The 15,076-nt window shown below is 44.1% G+C and overlaps 1 protein-coding gene across 2 annotated transcripts in view; it reads right to left on the reverse strand.

Moving 5' to 3' along the window:
- Positions 1 to 15,076, reverse strand: part of ZHX2 (zinc fingers and homeoboxes 2) — a 225,978-nt gene that overhangs the window by 96,391 nt on the left and 114,511 nt on the right. The gene's annotated exons all lie outside the window — the stretch shown is intronic.

The raw sequence follows: 15,076 nt of genomic DNA on the forward strand, positions 1-15,076 counted from the left end.
TCACAGCATATTAATCAAGAAGAGCTTGCCATTATTTAATGAGTACCCCCTGGAAAGCCTTCCAGTAACAATGCACTTGGATGCTTGAGGCTGGGGCTGCCAAGATAACAGCTCTCTTGTAGACACCCAAATTCTAGCCTCCCACCTACCTTGGTGCTGTCTGTGTTTTCTGGACCCCAGCTTTCTCCACCTGCCCCCCCCTCCAAACTTGGGAAGAGAGTACTTTTGGGAAGCGGGAGCTGGTGGGGGGGGGGAGGTAGGAAGAGTGAAGGGAGAAGAGGCTATGATATTTTCAAAAAAATTTCTGCTGTTGTATGCACACTGAATTTTCTTGCCTGAGGAGAGAATGGGACCGATGATCGCTACAGGGAAACTTCCTGAATGCTGTTTTCATCCTAAGCAAAGGATGAAACAATACATCTTGTTCCTCAGAACAAGGCCTCCAAGCCCAGTACTCTGTCCACTGCTCCACCCAGTTGCCACCTAGCCCAAAAGAGATTGTCACTGCCCTGTTGACTTGCTGGAGAGGACACAGACCATTCAGGAATCCGGGGAAGAGTTCTTTCATTCATTCAGCTAATGCCTTTAGAATGTAAACTTCTCTGTACTCTCACTACCTAGATCTCTCAGAACTGAGGTAGAATCTCCCATCTGCAAAACAGGAGAAGAGAGGCCTGGACAACCACTCAAGGCCATCATTCCCAGCACTCCAGTGGTCCTGTGAACTCTTCAATGATGCAGATCACCACCCACTCATGCCTACACATCCTGTCTGACCCTTGTCTGTGTCCTCCCATGAATAGGATACCCAACAGGCTGAGGGTCCTTCCTCCATCTAGATCAGGGATTCTTAACCTGGGGTCAGTCTGTGGTTCCTAACTCCTTTGGGAAAGGGGGTGGGGGTGAAGAGTGGGGGGCTATCTATAGATAGATTTCAAGGGGATAGGAAAACTATATCTTTATTATCACTAACTAAAATTTAACATGTCCTTCAACGATTTACGAACATGATTCTGAGAAGGGAACCATATTCTTCACCAGGCTGCCAAAGACATCTATTACATAAGAAATATTAAGAATCCCTAATCTGGATCTTCTGACCAATGGATGCACCTTCCATTCGTAGGCTCCTGCTCTGTCACTAGCCCATCTTTCTTTCTTTTTTTCCTTGGTCATGCATTTCTCTGATATTACACTACCCTCTCTGTTTTCCTACTTCCTAGTCTAGTCACATATTTTTAGTTTAAAAAAAAATTCCACACGAGACTACTCGAGGCTGCAGAAGAAGACACCACATGTGAAGATTCTAGCATTTTGACAAATGTTGCTTGTAGATTCAATTGAATCCAATAAATATCTACTGCATATCTCTGTGCAAAGCACTGTGTTAGGCACTAAGGGGGAGACAAAGGAACTTACCATGGAAAATCCATGTTATTTGGCATCTTAACCAAAAAGGAAAAGAGGAATTTGTGACTACTGAAGCCCAAGGGTCACAGATTAAGGACCTCAGAGGCATTTAAGTCCAACCTCCTCCTTTACAAGATAAGGAGACGGAGAAAAGTTAAATGATTTGCCCAGCTAGTGAATGTCTGAGGTAGGACTTGAACTTGGGTCTTTTAAACTCCAAGCCCAGCATTCTATCTATCGTACCATTCTAACTTCCACCTCCTCTGACAGAGATTGTCAATGCTGGGAGAGAGTGGGCAAGAATCCTGGGAGAATTTTTTTTATTCATTCAGCTAATGCCTACAGAATGTAAACCTCACTGCACTCTCACTGCCTAGATCTCTCAGGCTCTGGCTTACCATCTCATAAGGTCCCTTCCTATTTCTCACATAACTAAAGGGAAAAGAGAGACTGTGGGTGACTCTTATTCCGATTCCACCCACAGCACTGTGGTTAGAAGGAAGTTTTCCTGCTTATGGTCACAAAAGAGAGAGTGTGTGTGTGTGTATGTGTGTGTGTGTGTGTATGAGAGAGAGAGAGAGAGAGAGAGAAGGAGGGAGGGTGAGGGGGAGAAAGGAGGGAAGGAGAGGGAGGGAGGGAGGGAAGGACGGAGAGAGAGAGATGTTTTTACTTGTTAGCACATGGTCATTAAGAAAAAGGACCTCATTATCCTGTTATTCTGTTCCTTTAGCATCAACAGATATCAACTAAATCTTTATTGAGTACCTACTATGTGCAAGGTACTGTACTGGCCTCTGGGGATACAGAATTCAATTCAACAAGCATTATTAAATGCCTATCATGTGCCAGACACCATGCCTTACTGTTGGGACCACAGAAACCTCACTCAATCCACAGTCCTTGCCCTCAATGGGCTTACATTCCAAAGAAGGGGGGAGTGGCTTACCACAGATACACTGGCAATTATAAGTATGAAATGTTCACCTTTTAAGCATCTTGCAAATTGGCTGCAGAATAATAATCATGATAATAACAGCTCACACTTCTAGACCCTTAAGGGTTTATAAAGCACTTTCTTCAGTGGTGTAAGTATTCCAATAACTTAATTTAAGGAGCATAATTAAGCACTTCCTCTGTGCTAGACACTGCAGGCTGGAGAGACAAAATGGAATATAGCTTCTGACTTTGAGCTTACATTTGAGAGGAGGGGGAAAGAAAAGAGACATTGTGTGTGCATGTGTGTATATACATGCACACACAGAGGATGTATATATATGTATATATATACACACACACACACACACACGCAGACACATATATACATATATTATGTATATATGTATATATACACACACACATACATAAGTGTTAATACTATTTATGTATGTATGTACAGAAGTGCTAACAGCTGGAGGGATCAGGCCTTGAATAGAGGCAAAAATTCCAAGAGATGGAGGTGAGAAAGGAAAGAACAGAAACAGGAGATGGAATATTGTATACCAAGCACAGCAAGTAGGCCAATATGGGCTGGGAGATGGAATTCAGCCATGGGGGGGATGATGTGAAGTCAGTCTGAGAAGATCAGTTGTAGCCAGATCACAAAGGGCTTTCAATGTCAAACAGGAGTTTGTATTTTATCCTAGAGACGGAGAGGGAGTGATTGAAGTCGTTTGAGTAGGGGGAAAACATGGTAAAACCTATGATCTTATTTTAAGTCAGACCTATAATAACGGTTAACTATAACAGTTAATAATAGTTAAGTAAAATAATAGCTAACACGGCTATATGATGCTTTAAGGCTGATGAAGCATCATTCAATCAAATCAAGCAATCACACTTTGTTTTCGTTGGACTGTCAAAATAAACCTGAGTGGTAGGAATGGTTATTTCCCTTTTCTTGATGAAGAAACTGAGCCTCAAAGAGGTTAAAGTGGTCAGACCAGGATTATAGAGCTAAGGTTGGACGGGGCTTGGGTCTCTTGACTCCAGGTCCTGATCTCTTCCCACCACACCCTGATGCTTCCCTACAATTTACGGGTAAAGAAGTTCAAGCCTGGTCAAGGTTACATGGCTGGAATTTAGAGCTGGAAGGCACTTTAAAGGAGATTGAAGCTGGGGGATGCTGAAGCACTTGCCCAAAGTCCCAAAGGTAACAAAGCTAAGCAGCTTCTCATCTCTGCCAGCTCCCCCACGCTCTTCATTCTACCTTCCCCACTGGAATTCCTTTGCATTTACTCAGGAGAAACTTTGCATATACCTCTGTGTACATGTTGCTTCTTCCCTACTAGAAGGTAAGGTGCCTCAGGGCAGGGGCTGGTCTGATTTTATCTTCTAATCTTGAGTGCCCAGCATGGTACCTGGGGCATAGCACACAGTCACTAAATCTTGTTACATTGGCAGGGTGAGGAACTGATTTTTGTTCCCCCAACTCCAAATCTGGCACTCTTCCCATTAAGCCCAGCTAGTAAATGTCGTAACTGGAGTTAATGAATTGAATATGCATGAAACCATCAGAGAACAATGACAGGATGTATAATTGAGTGCTCACATGTATGTGAGAGATCACAAAAAGTTCAGAGGGGGAGAGAGATTAAAGAGAGTGGTTACCAGGAAGGCTTCCTGGAAAAGGTGGCCCTGAACTGGACCCTGAAGGAGAGCTTTAATTTGAAGAGGGTCAGAAAAACAGGATGGGGAGAAGAGAGGCTGAATGGCATGGCTTTTGGGACAAAAACAAAACAAAACCCCAAAACCCAGGCTACAAATCTGTTTGTTGTTACTCCATCCCTGCTACACCCATAAGGCAGAACCCAAGTCCAGGTGTGTATTGACAGTCAATTCTCCCAGTTGTGAGGCATCCGCCCAGGTCTGAAGCCTGCCAAACCCTCGATCAGAGCCTCTCATCTTGATGCAGGTTTGCTCTCGTTGGGCAGTGGTAGACAAGGGAGAAGATGTACACTATTGGGAGGGGGGTGGGATTTAGCCTGCTGCAGTAGGGCAAGAGATTGGGGGGATAACGGTTAAGGACCTGACTTTTGACTTCATTAGTAGAGGGAACTCTCAGGTAAGGAAACTCCATCCTGTAGATTGGTGCATTATGGCCTTGGAGAGTTGCCTAGAACCCTCAGAGGGCCAGTATATGAAAGAGCAGGGACTCGAACCCAGATCTTCCTGGCCTGGAGGTCAGCTTTCTGTCTGCTATGCCATGTAGGAAGCATGCAGTTAAAAAACCAATATAATTCAGAGCCCGGCTAAATAGAATCTCCAAGAGCTAGACCCTCTCTACTCTGAGTCCCCTGAATCAACAAGTTAGTCAATAAATATTTATTAAGCACCTACTATATGCTGGCACTGTGCTAAGAGCTGGGGATACAAATAGAGACAAAAGATAATCCCTGCCCTCAAGGCGCTTACAATATAAGCATTTATTAGGCACCTATCTCTGCCCCTTCCTCCCCCAACTTTCAGGAAGAAGCAATGGGCAACTAAATCACATCATTTACCAGGAATTAAAGAAGCCATTTGGTCCCAGTACAGGGTATAAATCCCAAAGGAGGTCAAAAAACAGAAAGGTCCGACATACACCACAATACTCAAGCAGGGATTTTTGTGACAGAAAAAAAGAGAAGAGTATGTGCTCATGTGAATGTAATGGAATACTATTGTATTGTAAGAAGGCTGTAGAATTCAGAGAAAAATGAGAAGACCTGCAAAGAACTGATGAGAAGGGAAGTTAGCAGAACCAGGAGAACAACACAGGCTACGAATCTAATAATGTCAGTGGAACCAAATACTAAAAGGCAGTTGAGCTCTGATGAATTATAAGGACCAATCTTGATCCTGGAGAGGATGAAACTACCCTCTCACCTCTCCAAGGGTGGTTTTGCTTAAATGTTTTTCATTGTTAACAAAAGGATTGAGGGTGGGGGTGTAGAAGATGATATCAGATGACACCAGTAAAATTTGCTTTAAAAAGAAACTGAGCCCAAGAGTACATCCCAGGCACAGGACAGAATCAACCCAATCGACCCTTTCTCTACCTATTTCCACAAACCAGGCCTTTTATGTCTGATGTTTAGCACTATGATCCAGAGATATTAAAATACCTTAAATCATCCAAGATTCATGACCCTTGACTTGGTAAAGCAGAAGATGAACTCATAGTTTACAAAATACATATAGGTCACAGATTACAGCCTGGGAGGGTCCTCAGAAGCCATCTAGTCTGACATCCTTATTTCACAGCTCGGGAAACTGAGGCTCACAAAGATTAAAAGACTTGCCCAAAGTCACATGGGTAGTAAATGTCACAGGGAGAATCTGATTCCAGGTCCTTTGACTCCAGAGATGGTCAGTGTTCCTTCCATTGTCCCATACTTAAAATCCATTTGGATCAGGGGAAACTAACACATGTAATGGGGGAAGCATCATGGTACAATGGAAAAAGCCCTGGTTCTAGAACCTGAGGAGGATCTGGGCTCAAATTCTACTTCTCACGCTTACTTACTAACTGCGCGATGTCAGGGCAGTTATTTAATGTCCGTGGGCTACAGTTTCCTCAACCATAAAATGAGGAGATTGGTCTAAATGGCCTCTGAGATTCCTTTTAGATGAATCCATGACTTAAAAAAAAAAGAGAGTGGCATAGATAAGCGCGTGATCCAACGGCAGACAGTATGGCAGACAGTGCGGTGTACGCGATAATCTGTTGAAGAGTTCAGTGGGAAGGAGAATTTGGGAATGCTCTGTGGAGGAGGAGGAGAGGGTGCAGCTGAGGGCCTCGGAGATTCCTCCCTGTTCTGAATCTGTGCTCAAGAAGCCTTTTTGTGGCTGTCTGTGTTTTTTTCTTCCTACGTTTGAGAATTCTCTGATAGTAGAGTAAAGGTTTCTCTTGAAAACTCCTTGGGCCTGCTGACTGGGAAACACCTTCATTTTCCTCTCTTCTGTCACAAAGTTGCCTTGTGAAATCAGGAGAGGAGTGAATTGGAACCTTACTTGTAACACTTCTACTGGCCGTAGACCAATGGGCAAGTGTGAACCTCAGTTTCTTCAGCTGTAAAATGTGAGCAGTGAGTGAGATGATGTAGAGATGCACATATAGAACTTGCAAAGCTTAAAACACTTAATAAACACTAGCTATTATTATTAGAGACAGCTAAGCAACTCACTGGATAGAATGCCGGACCCATATGGAGTCAGGAAGACCTGGGTTCAAATCCAGCCTCAGACACTAACTGGCTGTGTGACCTTGGGCAAGTCACAACCTCAGTTTGACTTAATCCACTGGAAAAGGAAATGGCAAACCATTCCCGTATCTTCACCAAGAAAACTCCATGGACAGTATTGGTATGCTAAGGTCCACAGGGTCACCAAGAGTCAGACACAACTGAGTGACAACAACAGTAACTATTGTTATGTTTGGTAAGTCTATGGCTCGTCCCCTAAAACTACTGAAATGACATTCAGGTCCTAGAACTTGATAACATTTTGGCATAATGTTTTAAAAATTAATTTTTGTTGATATTTATTTTTACAGGACATTTATTTCTCAAGGTATCCCTCATACCCTTTCCCCTACCCAGTGATCTATCCCTTGTAGTAAAAGAGGGGAAAAAAAGAAAAAAAAAACCAGTAAAGCTAATGAATACACCAATTGAATCCAACAGCATATGTAATGTTCCACACCAACTGCCCCCCCACCTCTTTGAAGAAGGGAGGGAAATACATTTTTTCTCATCTTTTCTTCAGGGACAGTCTTTAATGGGATTTTCAAGGTCTCTCCTCCTTCAGAGAAAAGTAGTGCTAGTCATTTGAGATTCACTCTCAGAAAAGTAGGAGGTACGCCTATTACCCCATTAATGTATTTCGCAATACCATACAAAAGGATTCTTTCTAGCAGAGGTCACATGGGTATGGAATAAGCAGAAAGCCTTAGAATCAAGAGACCTGGACTGTAATCCTGTCTCTGATGCTTACTGGCTTTGAGACCCTGGGCAAATCACCTGCCCTGAGCATGGCTTTCCCCAACTGTAACATAATGAGGAAACGATGCCTCTATGAATCTACCCCAGGGTTAATGTAAACAAAGCACCTGTAGGCTTTCAAGCGCTCTATGAGTTATTGACTTAACAGTAAACTAGCCCTTAATCAATCAGTCAAGAAGCATTTACTAAGAGCCTACTATTCGCTGTGCAGCAGTTGTGTTAAGTGCTGGGGATAAATACAAATGGAACCATCACTACTCTCAAAGAGCTTACATTCTAAGTGGGGAGGCCACGAGGGGCACAGAAAACGTCAAGAGAATAAACACAAATAAATACAAGGTAATCGGGCAAGGAGGACAAGCAGGCTTGGGAGATCAGGAGGTTGCATGGAGAAGGTGAGATGAGTCTGGGAGGAAGCCAGGGATTCTTTGAGGTTGAGGTGAGAAGGAGAGCATGCCTGGCATAGGGCACGGAGTACGGAGCGTTGTCACGTGAGAAGAACAAAGAGGTGGCTAGTTTGACTGGGGGGCAGGAAGGGGAGAAGTGTAGAATGAATCTAGAAAGATAGGTTAAGGCTGGGGGTGCTGGGCTTTAAAAGCTAAAAAGAGGATTTCTATTTTATCCTTGTGGCACTAGGGATCACTAAAGTTTAATGAGTAGGGGAGTGACCTGGTCAAATCCATTTAAGGAAAATCACACTGGCAGCAGTGGAGGCAGGGACACCAATGAGGAAGCCATTGGAATACCAGTCCAGAGGAGGTGAAGGCCTGAAGTGAGGTGGGAGCTGTGTGAGTGGAGAGAAGAGCTAGGGTGGGAGAGATGCCAGGAAGCCAGCCATCTCTTCCTTTCCCACCAGGCTTCATCATGCTCAAGTTTCCTCTTAAGTGCTGCCTTCCTCATCAGAATAGAAGCTCCTTGAGGGCAGGGGCTATCTTTTTTCTCTTTTTCTTTTTTGCTTGTATCTGTATTCTCAGTGCTTAGCCCAGTGCCTGACACACAGTAAGTACTTAGTAAATGCCTATGGACTGAGGATAGAAAAAGCAAGATTTGGCAGCTAACTGTATGTGGAGAGTTACTAGGAAAGTGAGGAGTACAAGATTAAGGTGTTGGGCTACCACTTCCACGCAAAAACAATCAGAAACAAAAATAAAGCAATTTTAAAATTAAAAATCAAAGTCCACTGAGAAACAGGATTCCACGGAAAAACGATCTAGCAAACACAACTTTTACGGAACGCATCTTTTTCCCAGAGTGATTTAGTCGTGTCTAACTCTTTGTGACCCCATTTGGGGTTTTCCTGGCAAAGATACTGAAGTGGTTTGCCATTTCCTTCTCCAGCTCATTTTATAGATGAGGAAGCTGAGGCAAATAGGGTTGAGTGACTTGCCCAGGGTCATACAGCTAGTAAGTGTCTGAGCTCACATCTGAACTCAGATCTTCCTGACTCCACACTTGGTGCTCCATCTGCTACAACCTTCAGCTGCCCAAGTTTATCATAGTATATACTATAGTACATATAATAACATATGGTACCAAGGCATTACTTTTAAGCTCATTTGTCCCTCACAGCTCAAAAATCTATGATTTAATGATCTGCAAAATGGGTACCTAGCTTTATATAGTTAGGGGGAAAGCATTTTTATAAATCTTACATCCTTACAGAAACATGAGTTATAAAGCTGAAACTTTGTACCTCCCTAAGCTTTTATTGAATCACAGTCTTTTTGGAGCTAGAAAGGACCTCAGTGGTCAGAATCCAATTCACTGCCCCAAAGGAACTCTGTTCCAAAAGGAACCCTGACTACAGTCATACCTGACAAGGGATCATCGGACTTCTGCTTGAAGACTTTCAAAGAGAGAGAACCCAGCGGGTCCTAAGGCAGTCCACAGACACCTGTAAATTTTTTTGTTTTTTAAGAGAAAGCCTACATGTGTCTCTTTGGGAGGCACATGTATCTGTTGCTGCTGGTTCTGCCCTCCCTCTGGGGCCAAAATGAAATTCAAACTTTCTTCCACATGGGAAACCATCAAACACTCGCTTGCATACACCTATCATACTTCACCGGCCCCCAGTCTTCTCCAAGATCTCTAGCTCCTTCATCCAATCCTCTTATGACATGGACTCCAGGCTCTGGACCGTCCTGACTGCCCTCTTCTAGACTCTCTCCAGCTAATCAATTTAGCACAGCACTCCTCCACACAAGTAGGCACTTAATAAATGTTCATTGACTGAACAATGGAATAAATATAGGTTCTTGAAAAGGCTGCTAATCCTGGCTGTTTCTGTAAGATCTCATTAATGCGGACTTTGCTAGTTGCAATGGCCTAAGAGACTGGTTACACACTTAAGAAAATCACCTTTTACTTCTAAGAACTTTAGACACCATTCCTCTGTAATTGTAGGATGTGATTTCAGTCAGTGTAGGTAAGTCCTGCTTAACCTCAGGCTATGAGAGCTGTCACAAATCATTCTTGTCTTTTCAGCAGTGGATAGAGATGGGCCAGGAGTCAGGAAGACTTGAGTTCAAATCCACCCTCAGATACGTAATAGCTGTGTGACCTTGGGCAAGTCACTTAGCCTCTGTTTGTCTCAGTTTCCTCAACTGTTAAAATGGGGATAATAATATAATAGCACCTACCTTCTAAGACTGCTGTAAAGATTAAATGAGATCATATTTTTATTTTAAAAAGTGCTTAGCCCAGGTCCTGGTACACAGTAGGTACTATATAAATGTTTATTCTTTTCCCCTTTTCATCAACACAACACCTCTACTTGGGGGCAGTGGCTTAGCCCAACTGTACTGACAGCAGCTAGATGGTGCCCTGGAGAGAGCACTGGGCTTGCAATCAGGAAGACTCATCTTTCTGAGTTCAAATCTGGCCTCAGACACTTACTAACTTTGTGATCCTGGGAAAGTCACTTAACCCCGCTTGCCTTACTTTCCTCGTCTGTAAAATGAGCTGGAGAAGGCAATGGCAAACCCCTCCAGTATTTCTGCCAAGGAAACCCCAAATGGGGTCATGAAGAGTCAGAAATGACTCAACAACAACAAAATCGACCACACATACCACACTGACTGGAGGGGTCGTAGCACTTTGATGTTGGAAGAGACTTTAGAAATCATCAGGTCTACACCTCTCCTTTTGACAAACAAGGAAACTGAGTAGGTGAACCATAAGGGCACACAAAGAAATGGTGGAGCCAAAACTCAAACCCCATTAGGGCTTCTGACTCCCAAGCATGATGTTCCTTCTACTAGGACAGCTCCATGTACCTGAAAACAATAAATATTTATCTGCATACAAAAATATGCCACTATTCGACCTGGCCCTCCTCCCAATTAGCATAGATTGACAGTTTCTCCATTTGTGAAGTGGGGCCGCCGACACAGACTCCACAGATGTCAGGAGATTCATGGAGAACAGCAGATGTTGGGGGCGTGCACTCGAGGGAAAGGAGGCATTTATTAACAGTATTTATTATGGGCACATGTACGTGAGGCATTGGGCGAGCCATAAATGGAGAGCTCTGCCCTTGTGTGCTGAACCCAATGGATAGAAGACAGAGGCGAGGCCTTTCCTTCGGTCTCCTCCTGCCATGCTTTTCTCTCCCCTGATAGCTCTGCCAGCTTAACCCCTCACTGTGCTCTCAGGATGATAATGGGCAGTTAAGCCTCCACTCCTATTCTGATATTGAGATAAATACATTATACAATAAATGAGGCAAGTCGAGTCAGGATCACCTGAATTTGAATTCTGCCTCAGATATTTACTAGCTGTGTGATCATGGTTGAGTCATTTAAATTCTCCGTGCCTCAGTTTTCTCATCTGTAAAATCAGGAGGTTGGATTCATTGGCCCCTAAAGGTCCCTTCCAGCCAAGGGTCCTTTGTGCTTCTGAAAAGTAATTCTGTAACTGAGCAAATACTTACTGAATGGGCTGATTCAGGGAAGAATAAGGCCCAGATTCTGCCCTCAGGAAACTTAGAGCCTAAAAGGATCAGTCAGAAAATCAAATTTGAATAAATCAGATGCTTTCCTTCAAGAAGCCAAGAAATCCTATTCTTCTACTCTGTGTCTCTTAGCCAGGTTCTTGTACTCCTAGGCAAGTAAGTCACTTAGCTTCTGTCTGCCTCAGTTTCCTTATCTATAAAATTGGGATGATAATAATAGCACCTCCCAGGATCAAGTGACTTAATATTTTTAAAGCACTTTATAACATTCTCAAACTTTTGAAATCATTTAGGGTCACAGACTCTTATGATAATTTGCTGATACTGTTTGGTTATGTCCAACTCTTCATGACCCTGTTTGGTGTTTTCTTGGCAAAGATACTGGAATAGTTTGCCATTTCCTTCTTCAGCTCTTTTTACAGATGAGGAAACTGAGGCAAGCAGGATTAAGTGACTTGCCTAGGGTCACACAGCTAGTGTCCGAGGCTGGATTTGAACTCAGGTCATCCTAACTCTAGGCCCAGCACTCTATCTACTGGACCATTTACTGCCTCTAAGGGGGATGTTTTTTTTTTCTGGGGTGGGAGGACAAGAGAGAGTACAGATCTGTGTTTCTGTCCATGTAGAGAGCTCTTGGATGTTGAAATTAATCCATAAAGGTATCTCTACCTTTTCATCTTAGAGAAGGGATTTTTAGCCTATTTTGTGTCAAAGACCACTTTGGCAAGTCTAGCGAAATCTATAGACTTCTCAGAATGTTTTTAGATGCAGAAAATAAAATACAGAGGGTTATAAAGGAAACCAATTCTACTGGAAGATACTTACAAAAATATATATTTTTAAATGTTCACAGACCTCAGGTTAAGAACCCCTGAGAAAAGAGGTGCCAGGAGCACTGAGAGGTTAAGTCAGTTAACACATATTTATTAAATATTAATATATGCCAGGAACTGTGCTAAGCTCTGGGCATACAAAAAGAGGCAAAAGACACTTCCTGCCCTCAAGGAGCTTAAAAATCCAATGGGGGGAGACAACAAACAAGGCATATATAGGATAGATAGGAAATAATTCACAGAGGGAAGGCACTACAATTAAAAGGGGCTGGGGAAGGCTTCCTATAAAAGGATGGATTTTAGTTGGGATTTAAGATGAAACTTGGGAATTCAGCAGGTGGAGATGAGGAGGGAGAGCATTCCAGGTGTGGGGGAAAGTCAGAGAAAGTGCCTAGAGCTCAGAAATGCAGTGTCTTGTTTGGACAACAGCCAGGACGCCGGTGTCCCTGGATAACACAGTATAACAAGAGGAGTGAGGTATAAGAAAACTGGAAAAGTAGGACAGGACCGGGTCACGAAGGGCTTTGAAGGCCAAACAGAGTATTTGTATTTGACCTTGGAGCCAACAGGGAGCCAATGGAGTTTATGAGTAAGGGGCTGACATGGTCAGCTCTGCATTTTAGGAAAGTCAGTGAATGTAGGATGGATTGGAGTGGGGAGAAATCTGAGGCAGGCAGACCCACCAGCAGCTACTGGTAATCCAGGTGTGAGGTGATGAGGGCCTGCACTAGAGAGGTGGCAATGTCAGAGAGAGAGGGGTGAATGCTAGATGTTGCAAAGGGGAAATCCTCAGGCCTTGGAGACAGCTTGGATATGATGGGTGAGAAACAGTGAGGAATCCAAGATGATAGTCAGGGCCTGGGAGAAAGGCTGGGCCTTGCCCACAGTCACTCAGTAGTAGATAGCTGAGGCAGATCAGTCCTGAACCTAGGTCTTCTAGAATCCAAGGCCAGCTATCTGTTCACTGTATCACGCTCTTTAGGCATACTTGGTAAATATCGATGGCTTATGGCCAATACATAGGAATAAAGCAAAATTAGAAAGCAGAGCTACGTTAACAAAGAGACCCCTCCTCTGCTTTCCTATTATTCGGCTCCTCTGATCCGAAATGGGTGTCTCTTCTGCTTCACTTCTCCATTTGTGCTGCGGGGTGTGCTTCCTCCGAGTGACAGAGCCACCCGATGCCCCGTTGCCAAGCTCAGCCTGCCGGGTTTCACTCATGCGTGCACCAGCCTCTCTGATTCCTCCTCCCGTGAAGTGGCCTCAGGTACCTTGGCAACCCAAAGACACTGTAACCACAGCCCCATTTCCCCTTCTGGGCCCCTGAGCTCTAGGCTCTATCTATCGAGGGAGCCATGTACCTCAGCTGAGCCCTCTGTGGCCAGAGCCTGCTCTGCGTGGCTCCCCTCTTCATCCCTGGACGAGAGGCAAGCCCGTCTGTGTGGTGACTGAACACTGGCAAGGGTACGACACACCAGCTGCCTAGACTCTTTCCCTGGCTCGTCAAGGGTTCTCAGGAGCCGAATTCCTCTTGCTGGACACATCCTGATGTCTTAGGCAGCACTCAGCACCTACCATCTTTGTCTTGTACAGACTGTTAGAGCTGTGAGGGATTGCTCGGTCACCTCTAGCTCCAACATGCTGTGCTTCTAGAATACAAGGTCAGCTACTGTCAGGGAAAAGGAGGTCAAAGTCAGTCAGTCAGCAAGCGTTGTATAGACACCTACTATGCGACAATCACTGTGCTAGGTGCTGGGGATACAAAGAAAGCAAGATAGTTCCTGCTCTCAAGTTCACGGTCTAATGGCAACTGGATATGGGGTGCATGACAGAGACACCCCCAAAGTGAGGACCTGGGCTTGAATACTGGTTCTGATACTAGCTTTGTGATGTGAGCAGGGCATTTAACCATGTTGAGCCTCAGTTTCCTTATCTGTAAAATGGGGAGAATACTACTTACTAATAATGGACCTCACAAGGTTCCTGTGAGGAAAGCACTCTGTGGACTTTAAAAGGACTTGTGTTTACTATGACCAAGAGCATTTATGACTAGTTTTATCAACCGATCGTACGTAGCATTAGCTCTGTTGCTGTTCATTTGTTTCAGTTGTGTTCGACTCTCTGTGAGCCCATTTGGAGTTTTCTTGGCAAAGACATTGAAGTGGTTTAGCCATTTCCTCCTCCAGCTCATTTCACAGATGAGGAAACTGAGGCAAACAGCGTTAAGTGACTTGCCCAAGGACGCACAGCTAGTAAGTATCTGAGGATGCATTTGAACTCAGGTCTCCCTGACTTCAGACCTAGAGCTCTATACGCTATGCCACCTCCCTGCCCCAAGAACAGAGTCAACATGACAGTCACAGTCACAGAAAGGACTGCAGAGCTCAGGTGGTCCAACCTCCTGCTTGTCCAACATTCTTATCAGACACCGATAACAACCACCACCATAATTCTGGATCAGGATCTAAGACTTCATCCATAGAAGGCACTCCTGGTGTGGAACCTTCCTCTACGGATACAGCCTGGCAATTCGACTCTAACTTCCAGCTACAATGAGCTGCCTGAAAGATGATGACTTAACCACAGCCACCCAGCTGGTACGCGTAAGGAGGAGGACTTGGACCCAAATATTTCTGACGCCCAAGTCTGATACTAAGCCATGGTGCTTCTCAAGAGTAGCAGTGCTTATAGCTGACCTTTATAGACAGCTTTACATATACTGATCTTCACAACAACCCTGGGAGTTGGAAGTATCATCTCCATTTTACAGATGAAGAAATTGAGGCAGACAAAAGTTAAATGACCTGCCCATGGTCACATAATTTACTAAGCGGTGGAGGTAGGATTCAAACTCAGGTCTTCCACGTGTGAACCCAGTACATTTTCCACTATACCACAGA

This window comes from Trichosurus vulpecula, chromosome 1 (genome assembly GCF_011100635.1).
Source record: "Trichosurus vulpecula isolate mTriVul1 chromosome 1, mTriVul1.pri, whole genome shotgun sequence".
NCBI classification, from domain to species: domain Eukaryota; kingdom Metazoa; phylum Chordata; class Mammalia; order Diprotodontia; family Phalangeridae; genus Trichosurus; species Trichosurus vulpecula.